This window comes from Onychostruthus taczanowskii, unplaced genomic scaffold (assembly GCF_017590055.1).
Source record: "Onychostruthus taczanowskii isolate IOZ18803 unplaced genomic scaffold, ASM1759005v1 scaffold3, whole genome shotgun sequence".
Taxonomy (NCBI): domain Eukaryota; kingdom Metazoa; phylum Chordata; class Aves; order Passeriformes; family Passeridae; genus Onychostruthus; species Onychostruthus taczanowskii.
In genome coordinates this window covers 14,801,397-14,826,652 of record NW_024500349.1, presented here as the reverse complement: position 1 = coordinate 14,826,652, position 25,256 = coordinate 14,801,397, and the positions used below count along the sequence as shown (strand labels likewise).

Below are 25,256 nucleotides of genomic sequence, written 5' to 3'. Positions count from 1 at the left end.
AGATGGATTTAAATTTAGATTATATACAGAATTAGATAAGGATAAATATAAATCAATAGGAAGACTGATTGCATATCCTTTTTTTTTTAAATCTCCTGCCACTTGCTTCAGTCACTGAGAAGCTTTTTGTTAAGGGAATGTCTTCATGCACTTCACCTTTTCAAGATTTTTCTACTTTTACAGATTTCACTATGAAAATGGAAAATTTCTGCACTCTCTTTTCTTTGCCTGGGGAAACAACACCTCTCACTAGACCAGGCTGCTCAAAGCCCCATCCAACCTGGCCTTGAACACTTCCAGGGATGGGGCACCCAAAACTTCTGTAGGTAAAGTGTTCCACCACCACCTTCACAGTAAAGAATTGCTTCCCAAGATCTAATCTAAATCTACTCTTTTTCAGTTTGAAGCTATTCTTCCTGGTCTTACCATTGTAGTTCCTTATAAAGAGTTCCTCTTCAACTTCCTGCAGGTCCTTTCAGATACTGAAAGGTTGGTATGAGGTCTCCACACAACCTTCTCAGGCTGAACAATTTTCTCAGTTTGACTTCACAGGAGAGGGGCGCCCTTACCAACTTGGTGGCCTCCTCTGGACTTGCTCCAACAGTTCCATGTCCTTATTGTTTTGGTGGCACCAGAGCTGGATGCAGTACTCCAGGTGGGGTATCACAAGGGCGGAGCAGAGGGGCAGAATTCCCTCCCCATTGCTCTTCTGGCTGGGCTTCTTTTGATGCAGCCCAGATTCCACTGCCTTGCTGTGCACACAGTGCTGGCTCCTGTTGAGCTTTTCATCACCCTCCAGCTCTTTTCCACTGGGCTGCTCCCAATCAATTCTCCACCCAACCTGCAGGTATGTCTGCAATTGTCCCAAGCCAGGTGCACGGTCATGTAAAATTGAAAGTAATCTTGTGTATTTTTTCCAGAGAATTCTTAAGACCATCTTTAAGTAGGCAGGGTGTTGATCAGGTTGTGCCAAACCCTATGTCTGTAAAGCATTCAGGTACTTCTTTGGAGAGTGAGAGACCGGGAGAAAATGAATTATTCTGCCTTTTGAGCAGTTTTAACCTTCCCATGGTAAATAAATCCTTGGGCCAAACAGGGGGGAAAAAGTAGCAGCCATGAAAATGAAAAGTAAGACATCAAGTGTCTTGTTAAAATAGTTGAGGTGTCATTTTATGAACCACCCATTGTCCAAATTACCATGTATTAGGAATAGTCTTACATTAAAGAATCTGCTTAAAAGCTGGCATTTTCTTTCCCCTGAATTGAGGTCTTATTTAATAAATCTAGCAGAGAACTCTGCTCTTTGTGTCTCTTTAAATGGCTGTATACATAATATGGGTGTATCTGAAAACAGAGGCTTTCCTTTGTGGAATAAAGGTAAATTTTCCCTGGCATTACATTGTTTTGAATATACCAATAAGCAAGTCCACTATTCTGAAACATGCATAACTAAATTGGTAATATTTAAATCAGTCAACATAAGATAGAAAATGAAATTTTCTACATTTTTAAAAAAAATGCTTATAAAATGTTTTTATTTGAAACTTACTAACCTATCTTAGCAAATTCTTCACTACCTTTGTAAAACAAAAAAGGTCCTTCAGCAGTGTCATGCCTTAAAGCATTTTCTTTCACAATGGCAGCAATGGTGTGATATTTGTAAGTGAATTGATATGGTTTCTAATTAATTTACTTAAGTCAGGGCTGAACCTCTTTTCTATCAACTATTGTAAATACATGCACAAGTGTTCTTTCCGTCCTTGACTTATTAGAAACCTAAAGTGTATTAAAAAAATGTAAGATTCAATAGTTATCATTTAAACTTTTTAGAGTCCGTTCTAGTGTACCCTAGTGCCTCATTAAAAAGCTCTAAATTTTTGTTGATGTCTTTGCTGATGGCCTTTGTGGCAGGCTATTCAGACAACATTTGAGAAACACTACTAAAAAGTGCATGGAGCAAGAGGTTATGTTTAGAATGATAGCTTGTGGATACAGTGAATAAAAAGAAAAACATCTTTCAGTCACTTTAGATGTGTATTAGTATAAAAGAAGTGCACATATAGTGCTGCAAGGTATAGGCTGCTAAAAAAGAAAGCTAACAAAAATATATAAAAAATAATTAAAAAAAATAACAGTAGTTACAAAAATTATTTCTCTCACCACTGGAAGACTATAGTGGTAACTATTAAACCTCATGAATGCAAGTAAACAATAGAATTTACATTACTTCCAGCAGGTAGAAGACAATTTTCAAAAATATTACAGTCACTGCAAACTCAAAAGCAACAGGTAATTAGGAAAAAGAGCTGAAAGCTCCTGCTTTAAATCATACTTTTAACTTCAAGGTATCACAGAGTCAGCTTTTACACACAGAGACAGAACTCATTGCAGTGTTAGCTCAGGGAGCTATATTGTAAATAGTTTTCTTGGAAAATACATTTTTAAGTGTTTTGAGCTTGGGTAACCTATACCTTTTGGTATAAGTTACAATTCCTACACACTGTACTCTGCAAGGATGCAAATACATGAAAACGTTTTTCCCCTTACATAAAAAAAGAAATGAAGCACTTAGTGAATAAAAAAAAAATCACAGAATTTAAAAGAAAATTGAATGTATTTTTTTCCATATTTTGCCTTGTGCCCATACTACCTGCCTGTATTCTTCCTGGGCACCAATAGGAGTCTGGCTGTGCCACCTTTTCTCCCTGCTCCAGGCAGGTATTTACACACATTCGTAGGATCCACCAAACCCCCTGAGTCCTTTTTGAGCTGAGAAGCCACAGTTTGCTCAGCATCTCTTCAGATGTCACAATCTCTGAATCACCAAATCACTCTCATGGCCCTTCACTGACCTCACTCCGAGGTGCCGGAGCCTCCTGACCCCTGGGAGTCACAACTGATTCATCTTCCCTTGGCCTTTGAGCCACTGATCACAGCATTAGCTACATTCTTCCATAATGCAGTGAGAATTCACACATCAGCTTATAAATGGCTGTAGCAATTACTAACTCATGTTTTCAATTCAAAATGGCCTCGTTGTTCTGTGCTGCAACACAGCCCCCTTCACTCTGAATTGTGTGTTTCATATATGAACAAATGAAAACATAAATCTCATTTTTAATTTTCCTTGGACAGTTTTCCAAATGTATTTTTCTTTTATTTAATAACATATGGCACTTTGGAATTTTCTTTCTTAGGGTGTTTGTCTATGAATGTTTTTTCCAGATGAGGCATGCACTTTTGAGTAGAATTTCTAATTTTCCTCCAATCTGTTCACATCCCGGAGTAATCTGAGCACACAACATGGATTTTTCATGCATGAAGCAGGACTGGAAGATGTTGTCCAGCAGCACATCAATTGTGCTTCAGTTGCTAAAGGCATTGAATTAAAGAGATTTGATCACATGCAGTCTGAAATAAAACACCATAGAACACATAGGGTCCATGTTATGTTGATATCAAATAACATGAAAGTGAATAAGGCCTAATCAAGAATAATATTGGATGCTCCCTGAAAAAAAGGTGCTACATAATCTCTACAGAGAGTTTAAATACAATGCAAAGAAATTATTTTGTACATATGATGCAGAAGGACGTCATTCTGTAGTTCCCAGTTTAAATCTAAAATTAACACAAAAATGTTGGAAATTTTTATTAAGTCATAATGGAAGACTTCAAGTAACTTGTAATTAAATCTATTGATTATTGGAATTAAGACAAATAATGTGATAACATCAGTTATATTTAGGAGAAAAAATCAGATTAGGAAATATGCTTGAAAAATAATTTTGAAAATTAGAAGATATTCTGAACAACTTTTAAGACAGAACATTTTGCTAAAGTTCTCTGGAATTTTCCAAAACCCTTTGTGGGAAGCTTTGGGGTCTTTGTGGTTTACTACTACAATTTAGAAGGTTTTAAGAAATGCAAGTCCTTTCTGAACTGGCATTAAGAAAATTACTTTGAACTAACCTGGTTCGTTTTGGAAATGGAATTAAGCTGGTCTCTGTATACCTGCAGATCCCAAAGAAAGAGGAGGATGAACTGCACACACCCTGTGTCCCACAGCAGAACTCTTACGCTGTTTGTGTGGCATTGGGTTCTCAAAGGCACCTAAAGCAACGAAGTTCCTTTGAAACCCACTGGGATATGGTCATTACACTTGCAAAATCCTTTTAAAATCCTTTAGCCTCCAGTCCCTCTTTCACTTGTTTCATATTCATTCATCATATAAATGATTACCTGAAGTGATCTTCAGGCCAAATGATGCCATTCACATTTTGAGTGAGTAATCCTATACTCTTTCACTTGACACACTCACTTCAAACGAGCTGCTTGACACTTGTAAGGCACCAGAGACTGCTTGACAAAACCTGACCAAAGTATGATTTTTTATTGTCTTCAGCAGGCATTAGGTGAAACTGACTGAAAGTAGGTATCAAAACCAAGTTCTGTGAAACAATTTTGATTACCTGCTTGGAAAACAGGGTATAGTTTTGAGCATGAGTCAAGAGCCTGACCATGTCTTTCATAGATGTGCCAAAGTCCATCTTGGAGATTTTCAACACCATGGCTCTACTTGAAAAGGTACATCAAACATTACTGTAAAATATTCTTTTTCTATTCCATAAGTAAAAAGTTTTGGAAAGTACTTTAGCAACATTGGTGTCCCAAGGGAAACAATGGTTTTCTCACTCTTAAAAATATATGTTTAAATTATTATTAAAATCTTTGTATTTTGGAGACTTTAAAAGTGATCTATTTAAGTAATTGTAGGATATTTTTCTTGATTCTTAACCTCTACTTCACTCTTTGCTATACTAAGTAAAATGTTTTTCCATCTCTGCATAAATGAAGAAATTTTATTATTTCTCTGTATTTTATATTAATCTTTTCTATAATATTACCTTTGTCTTATTTTCTTTAGCCTAAGTAATCCTGGTTTTCTCAAATTTTTCTTGTAGCATTCCATTTCTTTTAGACAACTTGAGCATCTTTATTACTTCCATCTCATCTATTCTCATCTGGTCACATAATTTGTAAAATATAGTGATCAAAACTAAGAATAGTATTCAGGTTTAGGATCCCTGAGTATAAAATCAGATTATTTATTTCCTTTAACTTCAGGTGTTTTGCTGAAACATGCTAATGTGATTGTTTGAATGTTTGCAACTGTCAGACTCAATTGGCTTAAGTTCAGTTTCTGGTCACAATATAAGCCACAAATTCTCTTGGTGGCATTGTAAGCTGTTTGCTCATTCTCCATCACATATGAAAGTAATTTTCTTGTCTATAGCTAGAATTTCACATTTTCATATTAAATGGAAATTTCACATTTCCATTTTAAATGGTCTAGTGAAAATCATCCCTGTTCACAGCAGGGGACTTGAAACTAGATGACCTCTAAGACCTCTTCCAACCCAAGGCATTCTATGATTCTGTGATAAATTGCAACATATATTACCTCAGAGCATTTAAATTTTTCTATATATTTATAATATGACATATGAAACAACTGGTTATGTCATCTGAGCAATTAATTAAACTACCCTAACTTACATCAGCTGGAGTGTAAATGAACATTTGTGATACAATCACATGCCAAAGCAGATATTTGTACACAGCTACTAAGAATAGCTTTGCAGTGTGGTTGTGCACACTATGATAAGTTTTGTCTGGACTTTGTGCTCTTAACAAGGAGAGTTTGAAATCTTACTAGCATTATGTGTATGTCTATGAGTTGTTTATTTACCTGTTCTTAATGCTAATTTTAGAAGCACATGGGATTGTCTTTCTGTGACTTTTCCCTGACAAATAGATGCTGGCAGTTAATCATCTCCTGTTACCATCTCCACCAAGGTTGATTCTTACCTTGGGGGTAATGGTGTCCATCCCCACCAGAACTGTATCACACTTGGTGAAAACTTTCTGAGCCTTACTTCTCTCTTGTGCTTAGTGCAGAAGGTGAACCTGGAAGCTCAGCTCCACACAGGCTGTGCTTGTGCTGTAGCCACACTGGGAATTTCCCTGGCAAGCTCTGAGGTATCCCCTCAGACATGGGGCTGAACACCTGAACTGATGGACACACTGCTGTACCTAGTTTATTTTTCAGTTTAGTGCCGAGCTGGATGTTCCTGCTTCCAGGGAGATTAAACGAGGCAGATTTTCTGAGCTGACAAAACCAACAAATACTCCATGGCATTATTTTCTGCCTTGCTCTTGCACAGCGTCCATCAATGGACATTTTGCTGGCTTACTCCCAAACTCAACAGAGAGGGATATATGGCAACCTAGAACTTAATGAAGAGAGTGCATTGACAACGTGCTTTAAAAGATAGTGACCTTTTTTGAAGTATAATAAATTAATAGTCTTGTCTTGGGGAGGTTACCTAGACAGAAAGCTTCACTGTCTTGTTTCCTTTGCTGCTGTCCCCTTAGATCTCTGCTGCCTTACATGCACACACACACTCAGCACACACAATCACACACTCACATCTACTACAATATTTTCTGTTGCACTCCCTACCAGGTATAAATATTAGATATGTCACTGGTCTAGGTGATGTTAACACCTTGTAATTTTCTGTGACACTTCCTATTCCCAGGAGCTGAATGTAAGCCGGTCAAACCCATAGCCTTGGTTGTCCAGTTTTCCTTTCTCACTACCACCCCTACTTTTAAATACAATCAGAATGGTTGGATTTGGAAACTCAGCCACCTACCTAAGTTCTTAGAGAAAATTTCCATATATAAGTAGCCCTGGTAAATTTTATCAATTCTGAGCATTTGAAAAATAACAAAAAAAAAAAAATCTGGTTATTTGAAAAATAACCAAAAAAGCTTCCTTCTTAATTTCAGACAGGAGCTGTATGCTTTTGTCAATGATAATAAGCATGTTAGCCAGTTGATTGCAACTCCCCTTTTCAATGGCCAAAATAAGGCATTAAAGTATTTTTAAAAAAACCAAAACCAAAGATCTCAGCATGATAGTTTGACAGATTTTTCTTGCCACAGCAAAGTAACTGTTTTCTTCGATTAACATTTTTATAGTAATGTAAAGCTTTCCTCTTATGTTTTATGACTTGTGCTAAATAGATGCATTTTTGAGCTCTGACTCCCTGACTGATCTTGAATTTTTAGTCTAAATGTATTCACAACCATGATTCTATATATCCTTTTGCTTTAAGATCTTCCTCCGAAAGCTTAAACCCCTCTCTGGAAGGTTTTGTAGACAGCAATATTATCCTCTCTCAGCCTTTGTTTCACTAGACTAAATAGGTCACACGCTACTAGCTCACACTTTGATGACAGATATTGCATTCCTTCATTCATTTAAGTATCTTGTCTCAGCATCTGTTCCACTTGGCGCTTGCTTTTCTTTTTGGTCCCATGCAAACTCAGTTTCCAGACCCACTGCTGCAGCTCAGACAGGAGCCCTCTTCACTTTCTCCTAAGACAGTTGATTATCTTCTGCATTTGCTTTTAGGCATGAATTATATCCATGCTCTTTGAATGTAATCCTTTTCATTTTTTCCAGTGAGGTTGTTTTAATGAGGATGAGGAATATATCCACTTAGCAATCAGAATAAAATCAGATAACATTAAAAATTGATACAGTACAGATACATTTTTCTGACTGTTATTTTTCACACTGATGTTCTTTGACCTTGTTTCATTTAATTTTCCTACATAAATAATTTTTACATGGCTGGTTAAAGCCAGTCCACATTCAGATGACCATCTGTGTCTTGAAAAGCAAACAGAATATCAGAAAATATCAGATTATTTTTTTTTAAGCACAATCTTGTGAAGTTTTCAAATTTTCAGACCCAGCTCTATCAGTCAGCTTAAAAAAAAATCGTACTCACTCTCTGATCTTGATTTTTCCAGCTGAATACTGATGAATCTTATTTAGTTTTTAGTCACGCATTCAGTGTCATTTGATGTTTAAGTAATAACTTCACATTTAGACGCATTGTAATTTACATCCTTACATCACAATATTTTAATGGGTTTACTTCTAAGAGTAATGGTTGACCTTTAAATAAACAAGTGTGATGTGATTGCAAGAATCAAAGTTCAATTTTATCGTTATGTTATGTATGGATAAATTGCACAAGAATATGATATGGTAAGCAACATTGGAAAGGGGTTGTATTTCATTTTGTTTCTTCAAAAGTTTAAAGATTCAAGTCCTGGCTCATATAATGGAAAATGTATCATTTTTGCTTACACCCATATGTATCATTTTTACTTAGACCCATATATGTAAAGTGCAAATTTCATTTATCTTCAGGAAAGTTTATATATTGCATATAATAAACAGGTTATAAAAATATACTTATTAAGGAGGATGAAAAATTAACTGCATCACCTAGTTTAATCATGGTTACTCTTTTCCCACAGTAGATTTTTTTTTTTAATGGGTGCATTAACTGGATATTTAGAAGGATAATTCCAAAGTTTTGGGCTGTCCACGAGTTTATTTTATTTTCCACTAAAAAGAATTTCAGAATTTGAGATAGTGGGGGCTTTTGACCTTGAAATCTGTTATATTGTTTGCTATTTTTTTCCTTTCTTTTCTCTTAGTGGGCTGAAAATATTTAGTAGAATGCTTAATAGAATGATGAATAAAATAAAATAAATCTGTTATTCTATATTAGCCTCTACACTCAGCTATTGACTCAGATTGCATTGGATTTCTTTTTTGACCAAATCCATTCTCACAAGTTCACAGAGCATAAGAAATCCCTTCTCTTCCTGGAACCTGTGAGATTCCTGTGCTCAGGATGTGCATAGATACATGGTCAGCTGTTCATGCTTCATTGTGTGATGCACTGAACCAAAGGGATATGAACTGCTCAGCGAGCCCCTGGTCCCACATGTAAGCTCCCAGGGTGTGCTCCTTACAAAAATAATGAACAACAGAGAAGGAAATAATTTGTATTTGAAAAAATCCTTTAATTTCGAAGCAGCTCTTAATATTTTATCTCATGGAAGTTGGACAGTGATGCCACTCATTTAAGGACACAGAAAATCATTACATCCTTCCCATGACTCCCATGCTTGGAGCACTCCTGACTGAGGTGTGGTGCTCACATTCCATCTCTACAGGAGCTACAATGGAGTTTCATTAGTTAGAATGTCCAATATGAGCTCAATACACATAGGGAGTAAATCTGTCAGCTAAAGTATGAACAGGAAGAAACATCTTATCTCTGATAAAAAACTGACTTCTGTCTGTAACAGCATTTGAAACGGGTCACAACAGATTAATCAGCAACTTTTTTCTTTCCTTTTTTATTTATTTTTTTGTTTAAAGAGGACAAAAAACATTTTTCCACTCTCCTTTTCCCATAGAAAATTTATTCAAATCAGGCTGAATAACTGGAATCTAGGAAAAAAAAATCTCTAAGTATACAAAGAAAGCTTTGGTGAAATGTCAGATACTGTAATTCATCTAAGCTTTCAGAGAGGAACTGTGATGATACTCCCTGTCAAGTTCACATGAAGATCTCTTACCCAAAGAGATAAACTGTCTCTGCTTTAATTTGAAAAAGCCTGTCATGATTTGATGAATCCAGAGAAGTTGGATGGGCTGTTTCTTAGGAATCTTACAGCTCCTCCAGCTAATCAATCACTTAATGAAAAAATGAAAACATAAGCTCTTTTCACTTTTATTCATCTTAAAAAAGGTTAACGGTGATGCAAGGTGACCCTTAGTTTATACTGGCCTATCTCTAAAAGAGGAAAAACATCCAGTTAATATTACACTTCTGCTGGTTAACAGTAGTCAAAGTGTCACTGACCCCACCAGTTTGTCTGTCACTGTGAGAAGGCATGGCAATCCAGATAAATTATAACTATTAGACTAGCAGAATGAGTTCTGTGCTAAAGGCAAAACAATTACAAACAAGAATTCAAGGAGATCCACATCAATGCTAGTGAAATTTAAATAATAACATTAATGAACAGAGGAAAGTATTTGACACAAAAGTATCTGGTCTCAGAAAACAATTCCTCATAATAACTGTGAAAATCTAAAAATCTAAATATGTCAGATTAATTATTTTAAATTAGTGAATTGCATTTAGAGTTTATTATATAAACACTATTATATATGTAAATTCCTGAGGAAATAAAAATTAAATACTAGTACAGTTAATATACAAAATCCCAAAGAGTCAAGTTAAATGGTTTAAAACACCCTTAACTGAAAATAAAGACTTCTTAAAGTTGAGTCCATCTTTATCACAGTTCATTACATAAATGCTTTTCAATTGGCGCTGTTCAAGAAAATTATAGATATTTTGATTCTGCATCTAGCATTCTTCTGCATCTAGTATTTTTCTGCTATTCTGGGTATTTTTAACATTAAAGATAAATTCATGCTTTTTGGCTTTCTTGTAGCATCTGTTTTATGGAAGCAACACACAGTGTGTGTCATGTATTATAGCAAAGGAACATATGCTGCGAATAAACAAGAAATGTATGAATTTGTATTTAACACTAGGAATCTAGAGGTTCTCCCATTAGAGATATTCCACTAGCAATAAAAATGCTGCATGGTTCCTGCAGAAATTATATGAGCAATATTGAGAGTAGGACAATACATTCCTGTATTTTCAAGGTTAGCCTTCAAAAATCCCTGCCTAACGGTATGTTGCCAGGCTTTATTGCTGAAACCAGCAATTAGGATTTTTTTCCCCTGGCACTTTGGCTGGTGCATAGTGCCCAGTAAAGTGGATGGTGTGTGTGTACAAAGTCTTTTGTCTCTACTGTGCTGATTTGTATCAAGATCAAGACAGCTGTGATTTGTGATTAAAAATTGTCACCTTGCCTGCCCTTGTCTGCTCAGCCCCGAGGCTGTCCACAGAGCCAGCCAGCAGGGCAGCTATGGGATGTGGCTGTTTGGTTTGCCATGCCAAACCATCCCACCAGGTGATTTGAACACTTGGGACAGGAAAAGAAACTGATCACAGAGATGACCCATTTCCTTCTTTCTACTGTGCAAAGGGTTGTGTGCCTTCATCTTTAACCCCAAACCCCAAAAGGCAGACATTTGAGGTGACATTCGATTGAAGTGAGTGGAGCACCAAACGAAGTGAAATTATTTATAAACAAATCAGCTCTGCTCACATAATGAAATTAGAGATAGCTCCCAGTCACAGCTTTTTACCTCAAGCAACCTCATGGGCATGATGCAGAGAAGAGACTGGATTCCTTCCTGGGAAGTTGTTCATCTGTCCATCATGAAAGTCTTCCTATACATGAGATTGACATGGAATGGTTGCCAACCTAAAAGACAATATGTGAGGTTATATTTGAGAATAGGTTCATTTGGATTTGGAAATAGGAAACATTTTTTTTCTCCTTTTAATGTTGAAAACAATTAAATTATTATTATTTAGTGGGTATTTAATGGGTATACACATTACTGAACCTAGTCAATTCTTAAATATCAGTTTATGACCAAGACTCCGCATTACAGATTTTTCTTTATTTTTTTCTTAATTCTGGTTCTTTTGTTCTTGATCTCCTATACCTTCCCCCTGTAAACATAAACAGTCCTAGAAAGACACACAGTTAATTTATAAACTGATTCCTAGAAGGATTCCACTTTTCAGACAAAGAAACACACAACTATACCACAGCTGTGAGTTGTAATGTGGGCAGGGGAGGGGATTTTTTTCATTTGAGGTCTGAAGGTAGAATGAATCTTGATTTGAAGCAATGTGACTACAATTCTAAGCATACCATTATATACTTTTAATATCCAGCATATTCATCTGAAAAAAAAAAATAGCCTCACACTTTGCATAGATTATGGATCATCAGACATCTCAGGTTAGTTTTTCAACTCCCCTGTGTATGTATAATGTGCAACTTCCACATTTTATTGATATTTGCCAAAAAGCTCAGTGAATTATGTGAGTCAATAGTTAACCAACCTAAATTGCTATTAATTTTCATAACCCAGGAACAAGTTAGATTCACATCTGTGTATCTACCTGGCTTAAAGGTTTTTCCCGTGTGGTTTGACTCCTAGCTACATTTTATATGTAGATTCAACAATGAATTTAATTATAGTAAGCTCATTAGGAATGGAGCCATTGCTTATCTTAAGTTTTGTAACATATTGTATATTTACAGCTCTGTATAAGCAGTACTTAATAATTAATTCTCTGTACTCTGTTATATTAATGTGAAAGCATAAAAGGATTATCAGAGGTAGGGAGGGCTTTCTACTTCTGTGAAGAATACAGGGATGAGTCTCTTTGAAAATGAGAATGGAAAATTAAAGCCTGATGAAATGTGACCTTTTTGTGTTTCTTTCCAACAGCTTAGCGCTGGATATTTTATAATAAGACTAGATTTTTAGTTCTTTATCAAGTTTAACTTCTCTCAGAACAATGGCTGATGATGATGGAAGAATAAGCAAATTGTTCCAGAAATACTTATTAAAAGATCAGCTATCTCTAATATTTTGTTACTGTACACTTGATCAAACATGTCAATGGCAAAAATAAGATAAACAGCAATAGCTTGTGTGATTATATAGACTGAGGAGAAAACAGACTTCAAAAGTAGAGAATTGTTGATGCAGCTTGTGAAGAGCGCAGAAAACAGATTTTGCCCCATTCTCTCTTTCCTTCCTTCCTTCCTTCCTTCCTTCCTTCCTTCCTTCCTTCCTTCCTTCCTTCCTTCCTTCCTTCCTTCCTTGTTCCTTTTCTTTATTGTCTTCTCTATCAAAATTTATTCAATGGCAAATTATACTATCAAAAATATAAACTCTTTAAATATTTCAGAATACCCTATAAGAGGTCAGTGTTAAATTTACATGGTGATCAGTGATGTAGTTAGATGAGGAAATTTTTTTAGGTTGGAAATTGGTTAAAAAGCAAAAAAAGTCAAAAATGACATTTTCATGAGTATGTGATTTGATGCAATGTGTTCAGGTCAGAAGAAATGTGTATCACTGTATTTTTCCAGCATGAAGCTGACATTTCTGTCATGCTGCAAAGAAATTTAAAGTGACATTCCTTTATTTTCCACAGAGACAGCTGCTATAGTTCCCAGCTGAAAATTGGCCTCAGCTGGCATGTAATAAATGGGAAAACATGTAGATAATAGTCATGAACTAGTGAGCACTGCTGGTTGACCAGTTATCAAATTACTGATAAGCTGTAGTTTCAGCTGTACCTCAAAATGACATATATGCTCTTTTCTCCTTTTGTCTCTTATCATTTACATTTGCAATAAAATTATGATTTAGTGCATATTAAGACTGTCCACCATTGTACTTTTGGTGTAAAAGGGCTGATGAATATTCTTTTAAAAGAAAAAAATAACATTGCTGGAAGGTAGTTTTTTTTTTTGTTTTTTTTTGTTTTTTTTCCCCCTAGTAAATATCAGGAAAATGTTAAAATGTAAGTTCTCTTACAATAATCACATGCAAACACAGATATCTGCTCTTATAGAGCTCAGTCCTCTGCAAAACACCTGTCAGGAATTTTGCATTGTACTTCTATATGGAGAATGATGCTTTGTCAAAACTGAAGTATTGTATGGAAATAGATTCACTTTGATGGAAATAGAATGATTTTGATGCATTTTCACCAGAGCAGAGTTTGTCTGGGAGTTCAGATTTCAAACAAACATAGTTTCAGGCCACTTATGACCTGTAGACTAGATGTGGCAAACCCTCCTACTGCCTGCAGCTGAGCCCCATCTTTCACCTGCAACTCCTGGGGATGCTGCTCATTTGCAGCAGGGAATTGCCCCAGGGAGCAGCAAGATGTGGAATTTAATTTCCATGCAACCAAGTTGAAATATTTGTTTTTCTGAATTATTTTTTCAAATTTCCTTTACATGGAAAGTGTGGAAATAACTTATTTTCTTTCTGAAGAGAAGGAAATATGTTAATTTTTCCTACTGGACAAAATTGTATACACTTATTGGTCCTCATTGCAAAGCTGAAAAGTAGGTGATTGTTGAACGAATAAAGCAGAAATTATTCAGCTGCAAATATTGATTTCAGGGACAGACATATAGGAATGTCTGGTTTTAGAAATTATTTAACTGGTGATGAAGTGGGCATACTACCTGTGATATTTCTGCTGAAGTAATTCAAATAACACTGAGGATGTAATTAGACTTTATATCTTTCTTGGGCTGACCCTGTCTCTTGCTGTGTTGGGTTTGAACTTCTCTCCTCCACAGTCTTCTGCAGCTCTGTCTCATTGTGCTTGTTTCCCTCTTGACTCCACAGAGTGTCTCCTGCTCTTTCCTTCTGTTCTTGTACTCACACTGAGCCACGTGTCCCAGTAAAATCTCAGTTTTTTCCCTGATCCTGACTCTTTTGCTCCAGCTCTGTCAGGTGTGATAATTCTTCCTCTGCATCTTGATTCAGGACTTCATTTGGTTTTCTTTTCTATAGGCAACCACGACTGAAAATAGCATACAAAAATTGGAAAATTAATCAGTGGGTCTATGTGAGTATATATATTTGTGTGTGTATGTGTGCATGCACATAATTTTAATGTAAAAAGTGGATTAAAAAAAATTATCCTTATTTGACAGTAGATTCCTTCTCCCACCTCTCAGCCACTCTTGTCTCTTAGTGCAGATGGCTGGGAGAAATGTTACCCTGCAGCATCCAGCACTCATGTTCACATGCCCAAATTCCACACGAGCCCTTGAGTCTAGTGTTTCATACCAACTTATTGCCTTCAGAAGTCTTGTCTGAGCCATTAGGAAACACTATGCAGAAGTGGTATTTATTACTTTTGCCACACAGAAAAACAACAGCCCAGCTACCTATAGAAATTTATAGGGAAATATATAGAAAGAAGGGATTCATGCAAATCAAATCTCTAAAGCATGCATTCATATAATGTCTAATGAATGCGAGAATGAAAATAAAATTGTCGTTTTTATTAATTGATCAGATGAGTTTTCTGGAATTTTCATCAACTAAATAGAAAAAGATACAGAAAAGGAAATAAATAATATTTAGCAGAAAAACGAAGGAATGGCGAACTTAAATGAATCAATATTATTACAATATTATAATTAATAGTTTCTTTTGACCTGAAGTTTTATGATTCTTCTTGTCCAGTGAAGATGCTCAAGGATATCTTTATCAAACTGGAAATAAAACCATTATCGTTTTTATGCAATGTGCATTTGCAATGTGAAATTCTATAATCCAGTCTTACTGGTTTTTACTTTTTTTTTTTTTCCTCTTCTCACCAAACCCCATGTGGAATACCCACAAGAATGGCAGCTGGAATTGATGGGTTTAAGTAGGGATTTTTTCTCTGCAGAGTAATCCTGCTGTGGAAGGCAGAGCAGATCTGCAGAGCTCTGCCCCTAAGGAGAGACAGGAAAAAACAGGTGGAGACCATACTCCCAGCTGTGGCTTCAGGAAGGCTTCAGCTGCAAATTGAAGGTCCAAAGACCTGAGTGCTGCAAGGGAGAAGATGGATTTTGAGCCTGTTGACAGGTTTGAAATCAATGTTTCCCATGCATTTCAGAGGGATATGGCAGAGAATAATACAAATGTTCAGGAATGATGTAGATTTCCAGCTCTTAGATATATAAAACATTGGTGATACCACTTCAGTGCACCCCAATATATGTAGAGTTATTATATTCACCCCAGGCTTTTACTGGAAAGTTCAACCTCTATTATTGACAAATAAAAAAGTTCTGAGTTTAGAGGGAAAAGGATGGCTTAGATTAGATTAACAGGAACATGATTTTGCCAAGAGTAAATGCTTTTGACTGTAGAGAGGTCAAACTTCAAATTTAGGAAGTCTCCACAGAGAGAAAAATGTCTATCCTTAAATACTGTTTCTGAGGTTTTTTTGTTGCAATACAAGTATCCACATGGTAGAAACTGCACATTCGTTTCCTGAGGAATTCATGGTGTGATAAAGAAAATGAGAGCCTCTGAGGGAGTAATTGCTTCACCATGGGAAACTCATGCAACTTAACTTGAACTTTAAATCGATCTGCTTTCATATTTGTTACTGCTGGCACACAGCATTATGGGGAGGAAATTGTGCAGCCATAAAATGGATGTTTTTTTATATTATGCAGCATGGTAATGCTGTGACTATTTCTATAAATGTGTGTTTGTTGGGTGGGAATTTTTTACCATCTCAGTTCTAAACAAATTTACATAAAAACCAAAAATACAGAGCTAGATGCTTTTAATTATGAATAGCAACAATTGTTCTGAGCTCATGCAAAAGACTCAGATAGTGACACTCTCTCTATTTTTAAAAAGTTTTCATTATTTTTATTTGTTTCCTGGGCTGCAGAGCTGTGATCATTACCATATTTCGATAGGTACCCCTGTGTGCTCATGGTATGACTGGGCAGAGGGCTTACAGGATTACATGCTTGATTTCCCCTGAAAGCCTCTCTTTCCAGTAAATATTGTGGCAATTTGAAGGGATTACTTTCTTATGTCCCTTTCAATTTTTCCAGCCATTTTTGATTTGATAGCAGCAGCTGGTAGTCACTTAAGGGTGACAGCAGCACTCTCATCATCTCCTTGTAAGGTGGACACACACTGTGCTCCCCACATCACAGTCAGGGTTCTCAGGGAGCTCAGGGACACAGCAGATAAAGGAGGAAAGAGATTCAGTTTTGTCTCAGAGACTGCAAGCCTATTCTTTTTCTTTAAGAAAATGCTACCTACTATATGCCATAATTTCCAACTATTAATTAAGATTTCTGGGTATTAACAATATGTTCAAAAAGTGCAGTTAATTCAGCTAGGAAGAAATTTTAATATTTAAGTCATTTTACAGCCACAATTATTCAAGGAGGATGGAAGATTTGCTGTCTTTTGATCTGTGTTTTCACTAATTGTGCCGCCTTCATATTTTTTTTTTCCCAGAGGTTTTCATAATTGATTCCCCATCCTTAAAAATTAAAATACACATATTCTCCTGGTCTTTTAGAACAAGACTGAAAAGAATAGTGAATGATGTGCAGGAAAGGGAGTAAAACTACTATATTTAGTACTGTTGTTTCCTCTACAACTGTGCTTCATCAGGACATTTAGCTTAACTGGAAGACTGGAGAATTGACCCTTATTCCTCACTTTGTTCAAAGGACTTGTTTTTTGGATGATGAAAAAGCAAAGAATCTCTATTGTAGATTAAGAAGAAAGGTGAATTAACATGTCCAATGTCACATTATAAATCTATGAAGGAGTTAAGAATTTGACCTTTTTTTCTTAATCTTGGTACTGGAATTTAATCACAGAAACCCCTCCTTGCACCTATGCCACTGAGTCTGAATGTAAAGTGACATTGTTAATGCTCTTTAAGAAGAGATCCTACTCATAATTTTCATCCTATGAAAGCAACTTCTTATTGTGAATAACTCCATATTCTGGGAATATTTATATGTAAAATACATGTAGTCAAAATAACAACACAAAGACACACTACTGGTTTTGACTCATCACCAAGGCAGATTTTGTCCAAAAATGCTCAGGTATCTCACCTTTTTATTAATAAAATTTTCCCCACTACACCTGGGAACTAATTTGGTCCCTCTTTTTAATAAATGGGAATATCATAAATACTGTTGTAGTAAAAACCATCAAATGGGCACTTTTTAAAAATCATTTGCTGGACTTGAGTAGCTCCATGCAATGCAGAAATGAGAGAACTTAGATGCTGAGTAATCCTTTGAAAAGGCATTTTTTACTGGACAGATATATAAAGCAAGTATCTAAACACAAATATCTAGGATAAAATAAAGCCAAGTCTGAGCTTAGGCCCAGCAAAACTGTAGGTCTAAGAACATCCAAGTACAAATACCAGCGGTGCTATTTCAATCTGCTCAAGTGCACTGCAGAAAATAAAAAACTGAAATTGGTATTTAAAAATGCCAGTTTTCTTCTGGGAAGTCTTTTATTGGGAGTTCTGTGTTCAGAGGCAATCCCAGACTTCAATGGAATTAGAAACAAAAAATGTGTTATTTAAATGTTTGTGGTTGGTTGGGTTTTACCATTTTCAAACATAATGTGAACAGTAAAAATTCTTAGATTTTCCACTTTAACCAATGGTGTGACTCGTGGGCCACCCACAAATCTCTTGCTAACAGATTTTATCTCCACACAGAAAGGGAAGAAAATGAAGAAAATTCATCCAATGTTGATTTGGGAAGTCATTTCAGAGTCTTAAATAAAAGGTAATAAATATTGGCAGAAAAGAAGAGGCTGTCAGGCTGGATAGACCCTACGCAGCTTACGCGGCAGGAACAATGAAATAGGCTTATTACGTTTTAATGCCTTTCCTGATTTTTGTGTTCTAGAGAGAAGTAGAAACAGAATTATAAGAACATAGTGAGAAAAATCTGCTTGTGTCAGCCAGAAAGACTTGCAATATTAGATTTTGTTTTAGCTTTCTGTTATTCTTCTTACTATTAACTTATACCATATATTGTCGATGTAATACTGTTAGTAGCTTCAGATAAAAAATCAGGTCAATTTTACATGTATTTTTAAATGAGTTGGAAACTGGAATTTATCTTTTTGTTGTCTGCTTGTCCCAGTTACCATTTCCACATATGACCTGTGATGTGGCACTTTTCTGTCAAAGCAGTCTGGGTCTGCCATCATATCAGGTGTAGAAGCGCAGGACAGAACGAGACTTCTGCACTTCACATCATATACAATTTGCATTTTCAAATTCTTGCAGTGTAAGTAAATAACGTTAAAATTCCACAGGGATAGTATTTACTGTTTATTTTGTGAGTTGAAATGCCTTTCAGATGTGTGAATAGTTAGCACACTTCAAGTTGTTACAAAATAGTATTTTGTCTTTATACTACATTAGAAGTGCTTCAGTCTTGCTAATATTTAATTACTTCAGTGCAAAGTAGGGCAGGAGATAATCATAACTGCATTTGCACAGAGATTCTCATGTTATTCCCTTCTGCAATCAGTCATTATCAAGGAAACCCATGTGGTTAGAGAGAAAATCACAAATAACACTCACCTTTAACTGTAAGGGACCATTACTTTCCTGGATAATTGGTAAAACCTGCTGAAGTGGATGAATGATTGAAAAGAATTTAAATGAATCATTAATTGATTCATTTTAAACCCTAATCCTAAATCTTTCAATGCAAAAGAAATCCCCCTAGGGATGCATTCTGAAGAACTGAAGTATTTTCAAAAGTCACTTTGGCCGCACTCATGGTTTCTCTGCCTTAGACATGAGCAATGCTGGCAGCTGTGTGGCTTTTGCTGGGGAAAAGCTGACTTTGCTGTGATGGGGCAGCTGGGAAGTGAATTCTAGAGAGAGCAGGTGAAAAACATAGGAAATTGGAAAGAAGAGAATAGTTTGAGATCTGTTGGGACTCAGAGAGACCCAAATGTCCCATAAGCCTGAACATAATGCCCAAGTCCCTTCTTCTCACAGACCTTGTTTTCTCTTGTTTCTTTTACATCCAGGCTCCTCGAATCACTTATCCTGAAACTCCTCTTCCAACCTTGGAAGAGTTGGACCCCAACTTGGGTCCTTCCAACCCTACATCCCAGATGTTTTTGGTGTCCTAAAACCACTCTGCCCCCCAGAAGCTCTGCTGCCCCATCCTTTGCAGAAATAAACTCTGCTACTCTCACAGAGTAGCACAGAGGACAGAATCCTTGGGCTAGCCAAGGGGCCCTCAGAATTACTTCAAGATTGAGACAACGGCACAAAAAAATGGTTTTCTGAAAATGTAAATGGAACTAAAAAGAAAAAAAGTAACATTTTCCCACATTCATATGACATTCCACATAATTTTATTTGACCTGACATTTGCTTAATAATCTGTTGTCCTCTGAAACATCTGTTGAAATAGATTTTGTTTTATTGAAGAATATGATTAGAAAAGTTTCAGTCTCTGTTATGAAGAGATTGAAAAATCTTTAATCTGACAGACTTTCATTTTAATCTTAAATGAAAAGAAAAAGTAGTAAGTTGTAGCTGTCAGTCCATTGCACTTTTTCAGTTCTTTAGAAAGGAGTTTTTCAATGTGACTCAAAAGCCAAATATTTATACCATTCATCAAAAAATTTGTTTCCAAAAGCACTTTTCCTTTATAGGTGTTCTTTACCTCTGCATGTTATTCTCCCATGGTAACTGATTATTTTTCCCTCCAGTCATCCAAACTGGCAACAATTATTTGCAGATTCTAGCTCTGTTTTTCACATTCAGTCACTTGCTAAATCCATCAGTTTTTCAAAGACTACCTTTCCTGCTTACCCAGCATTTCAGCTCTGTTTTACCAACAATTAAACATGGATTTCTCACCTATCTGAATATTTTATCTCATATTTCTGGCATTTGTTTTATCCTACAGTGACTTGTCCACCTTCCCATCAATAGCAGATATACAATATGCTTTAAAAACCCTGTTTGTTTGTTTTTCTTCTACAAAGTTCTAAAAATACAGAAGACAATATTTTTATCCAAGAACATTTAAAATAATATTTACAATGCTCCTCCTTAAACATGTTTCTGAAGTTTCCTATTATAATAACAGCACCCTTTTACACCTATTGTTCATATCATTCCTGATTTCTCAGATTTCATGTGTGCTGTCTTTGTAAAGCCTCCTCTATCTTGACTCATACTTCTTATTCCTATACTGACATATTCTCTAGGAAAGCCAAGAGTAAATGGCATCTGACCCAAACCAGAGTTAATAACAGCAAAAAAACCCTTTGAGTCCATATGTCTTTATATATAATAAGGTTGATTTCTCTTTGCATAAGGTTTATAATCTATAAACCCCATATTCAGTATCCTTATTAAAAAATCTCATGTAAATTAACTTAAACTAGTTACTTTGACAATTCCCTCACCTTGTCCATAAGATTTCTCATCAGAAATTAAAAAACTTATTGTGTGGAATCATAGTCCACCTTGTAAAGTCAACTGTGTAAAATGTTTAAAGGATGTCATTCTTGAGCACAGTGATAGGTTCTTGGAAAACCTGCAGAATAAAGACAGCTCAAAATGTCTACATGCCATGTAACTCTAACTACCTAAAACACACCTGGTGTTTTTCTCCAAAGATGGAACAGTTGAGGTTATCCTAACATCCTGTTAGTCTCTAGGAGAGCTGTTTATTTACTGGGCTTTTTTTCAGATATGAGCCTGAGGGGTTTATGGATATTTTTAAGTGATATGTTTTTATTGCCCTACATGCAAGGAGTTGGTGGCAGAAAGACCTCACTGCCCCAGTGGAATCTCATATTATCTTCAGCATTTTGACAGCTTTGAAGGCCTCTGAGAGGAGAGACACCAAGTGGAAGAGCAAGTTTTCATCCCCTTCTTTCAAACCTTCCACAAAAATTGACACCTAGAAAATTATGTGAAGAGGGTTTTTTTATCCAGCTATGCCCTGGATCTCTTGAAGAGTCCAATTATATCTAAAATAGAATTACTGATTGCAAATGCAAAACACCTAAGTCATGTTTCAGAGAGCACCAAGATGTTGTTTTTGGGATCTAGCAGAGCTTTAATCAAAAATGCCATAGTACTGCACTCTTTTTTGCTATGCCCTGTTGATATGGCTGCAGTGCTCATGGGCTGCACACTCCACAATGAGGTTTCCAGGCATATTTGACTGACATAGAGGTGTGTTGAAGGCATCTGCTCCATTATCCAGAGTAGCGGTGAATTAGGATGCAAACTCCCATTAAATTTTCATCTGTACTTGTAAAATAAAGACTTTCTTTTTGATATTTAGCTCTACTCTATGTTAGCTGTCAAACTTTCAATGGAAAACACTATAATTAGGCCTTCATTTTATGGCATGTGATTTCACAGACTGAGGTAGATTAGCAGAAGTTTTGACATTTGATTTTACATTTAAAGAAATCATCATCTGAAAAGCTGTTTGTGGTACCCTGTGTAGTACAGGGTCCTGTCTGCAGAAATCAATAACCTCTCTAGCAGTCCAGAGCTACAATTATATTCACTTGTCCGCTTGAATGTGTTTTGCTTATGTTTACTTTCATACCTGTATTGATTTTTATCAATAAAGCATTCCTTGCTTTTGCTTACTCCTCATCATATATTATAAACTGAAAGTGAAAACACTTTGTTAAGTTTCCATTTCCATTTAGCTCTTTTGCCTAGCAGCTGAGAAAGAAAAACAAAATTAAACAAACCCAGGGCTTTGACAACGTTGAAATAATTATTTTTTCTCTTTCTTAAAACACTTTAATTATTCTTACAGATAAATTGTTCTGTGATTTTCATTTTTATTCCATATAATTGATTTTTAAAATAGTTTGTAATGCTTTTAGATTTCTTGTTTGTTTGTTTGTTCTTAACAATATCAGTTTTATTCCAGCAGTTTCTCACTTGCTGTTTACAAGGGAGCTTAAAGAACATGCAGTACTTTCTTATTGCATTATAAATTATTACCTCCTTGCTCACCAGAAAACAGCAGGAATTGCCCAGAGATCTCAAGCAAAGCAGTCTCTTCATAGAGTTCTGTTCAGCAGTTACTGTACCCCGAAGGCTGTATCAATTTCCCCTCTTCCTTCTTTGGTGAAAAATACTGATACTTTATTTAGCTCATGACTTTGAGCCTGGCTGTTCTCACTGGCCCTGCCTGTAGAAGAAAGGCTGCACTCTCTGGAGTGAGCTGTCATGGGGAGAGAAGAAAATCCTTTTTAGAATTCCTGAGCAAGGGTAAAAGGAAATGCAAAAAGGGAAGGCCGTAGCTGGTGTGTCTCAGAGGTGTTCCTAACAGTGTGTGTGCTTTTCCTTTGTTTAATAATTCAAAGGAACAAAACTAAAAATCAGAAAACTTAAGTCCAGTGCTGAAATATCAAGAGGAAAAAAAAAAAAAAAAAAAGAACTGTCTTTTCTAATTCTTGCACAAGAACAGGCAAGCAAGCAAAGCAAACTGCTTTCCCAAGAACAGGTCTGTCCTGCACACACAGTTACCAGTCCCATCTCCTCCACAAATGCTGAGAAAAGCTGCTGCAATGCCAGAAAAAGCTTAGGGGTAGACAGAGGTGCTGGAAAAGGGGTTCTCTACAAGGCATCAGGGAGAACAGAGAGGATGTGTTCTACTCTCAAGACTCATTCAGAAGATGCCATCCTGTATTGCAGAATAGGTTTCAAGTGATATTATTTCTACTGACTTTAAAACATAATTAATCTTCTCTGTTCTTTAATGTAATTTTCACTGTACTCTAACCAATTCTATCAGACTAATAGGGAAAGTCAATGACTTATATTGTTCCTACCAGATAAGACACAATCACTGAGGAAGTAGTAAAAATAATGTACTGGGAGTGTGCAAAAATAGTAGAGAATGAATCTTATACTAAGAACTTCAGCACTTCTTCAGTGCTGAGCTAATAACTTCAGCTGCAGAACAGCAGGTTATTCTGTAAATCTGAATGTATAGACAGTAGGATATACCCTCAGGATATATCTAACTGAGCTACTTGCAGTTTGCAGACTTATTACACATCACTCATATTTCCACCAAAAGCTATTAGCTGCTGTTTAGAAATGTGTAAGTGCTTAATCTGTGCTTGTCTGTAGGTATGAGGAGCAAATGCTTCATACTGGGAATCCTCTTTTTGAAGATGACTAGGAACTCAGAATAGAACAAAGAGAGAGCATTTAAACAGTGCAGGTTTCATCTCTATAAGGCTTTTTGAGGAGTTCTGTGCTGACAGTTTTTCTAAAGCACAGATTGATGCAGTCATATATGTGTTAAATGCCATTTCACAGTTCTACATTATCAAAATTCATACTGCTCTGCCACATGCAGATAAACTGTAGAGACTTGCCCATGGACATTACTGGTGCAGACCTTGTTCAATAACCTTTTTCTTGGGTGGACTAAATTTTTCTTTCTCCACCATTCCTTAAAATAGCCAGGCTACAACCCCCTGGATCACTTTATAACAGAAATACTGACTGAGTCTTTATTCTGGACACATGCATGGCATTGTGGTAACATCAACTTTGATGACAGATGTCGTTAGTTTAATGACCACAGTTATCTATTGTCATATTTAAGTGAAGTTACTTAATGGAGTTAAATCTACTTTCCTTAATGGCTAGAATTAAGGAACTATGTCACATCTACATTAAGCTTATTACGTGTAATTTGTACAAAGAAACCCCTAACTTGAATAATTACTCCTACTTAATATACCATTAACCAAAAATTGATTGAGACTTAGTAGAGTCTATTTGTGATTTCCAGATTTGTTTAACATCCCTGTTTGGCCCCTCACATGTGACTTCATTAATGTTTTATATTTAAATTGGCTGAAATGTTCTGCACTGAGGAGTAATTTGATTGGTGTACTGTGATGATAAAGCAACTTTGTAAATGGATAATATATGTTATATGGTTAAATTCTTGCATTTTTTTTTTATTCAAGTGCTCTGTTATTTTAGTGATTTGGCTCTGAGTTCAACAAAATTAGGGGTAAGACAATAGCCAGCTTCTCTGAGTTCTAGATCTCTTACTTATGCCCATTGACTGCTCTTCCAAGTTCCCTTCTTCTCCCTTTAGTCTTCTTCTAAGTACAGTAATAGCTTGAAAACAGTTTCTTTGAAGGAAATAAAATAGTTCAATCAAATTATTTTTCTTTTGTAATCACCTTTTCTGCATTTATTTTTATGTGAAATGAATAATATTAAGCAAAAAGTAGAGACAGGCATTATACAAAGTAGGAATAAATTTGTAACTGACAAGGAGCTTTGTGGAAAACATACCCCATTCCTAGGCAAACAAAAACCTGTTCACTTTAGGCTAATGACAAAGTGCTTTCTCTCTCCAGCATTTTCTTCAATAATATGTGAATAAAATTTCATGTCAATGTATAAACCAGCCATTCATGTATCTCTGGGTTCAGCTACTTCTAATGTTAAAATTTTTTACTTTTATGTCCTCCTTAAATCCAAGATAGAAAATAAAGGAGTGCATCTGTTATTTGCATGAATTGAAAGACTGATCAGGGTTAGTTGATAAGAAGGAAGGTCACCAGGGCTGTTCTGCTGACCCCCTGCAGGCTCCTTCAGGCTCACTGAGGTGCCATAGGCTGTCTGAAACCCTGTGTGAATAATGTTGTCACCAAATTTTGTCCACAGAATAAAATTAGCTCTTGCAATACATTCATTTACTTAAAAGGATTTTTTTCTATCATCGTTGTACTATTCCTTCCCCTCCCGTAGCTCACTGAA

The 25,256-nt window shown here is 36.0% G+C and overlaps 1 long non-coding RNA gene across 2 annotated transcripts in view; it reads right to left on the bottom strand.

The window, feature by feature from the left end:
- The window catches only part of LOC121338119, a 65,643-nt gene extending 43,098 nt beyond the window's left edge, over positions 1 to 22,545 (bottom strand). Inside the window, exons 1-3 of one of the 2 annotated variants that reach the window (XR_005952977.1) lie at positions 22,461 to 22,545; positions 11,180 to 11,298; positions 8,949 to 9,117 (exon numbers count right to left, since the gene is read on the bottom strand). This is a non-coding gene — a long non-coding RNA (uncharacterized LOC121338119). Of the gene's footprint in view, positions 1 to 8,948; positions 9,118 to 11,179; positions 11,299 to 22,460 lie in introns of those variants that run through there. The other variant, XR_005952978.1, reaches the window with a different exon arrangement.
- Between the last annotated feature and the right edge of the window lie 2,711 nt (positions 22,546 to 25,256).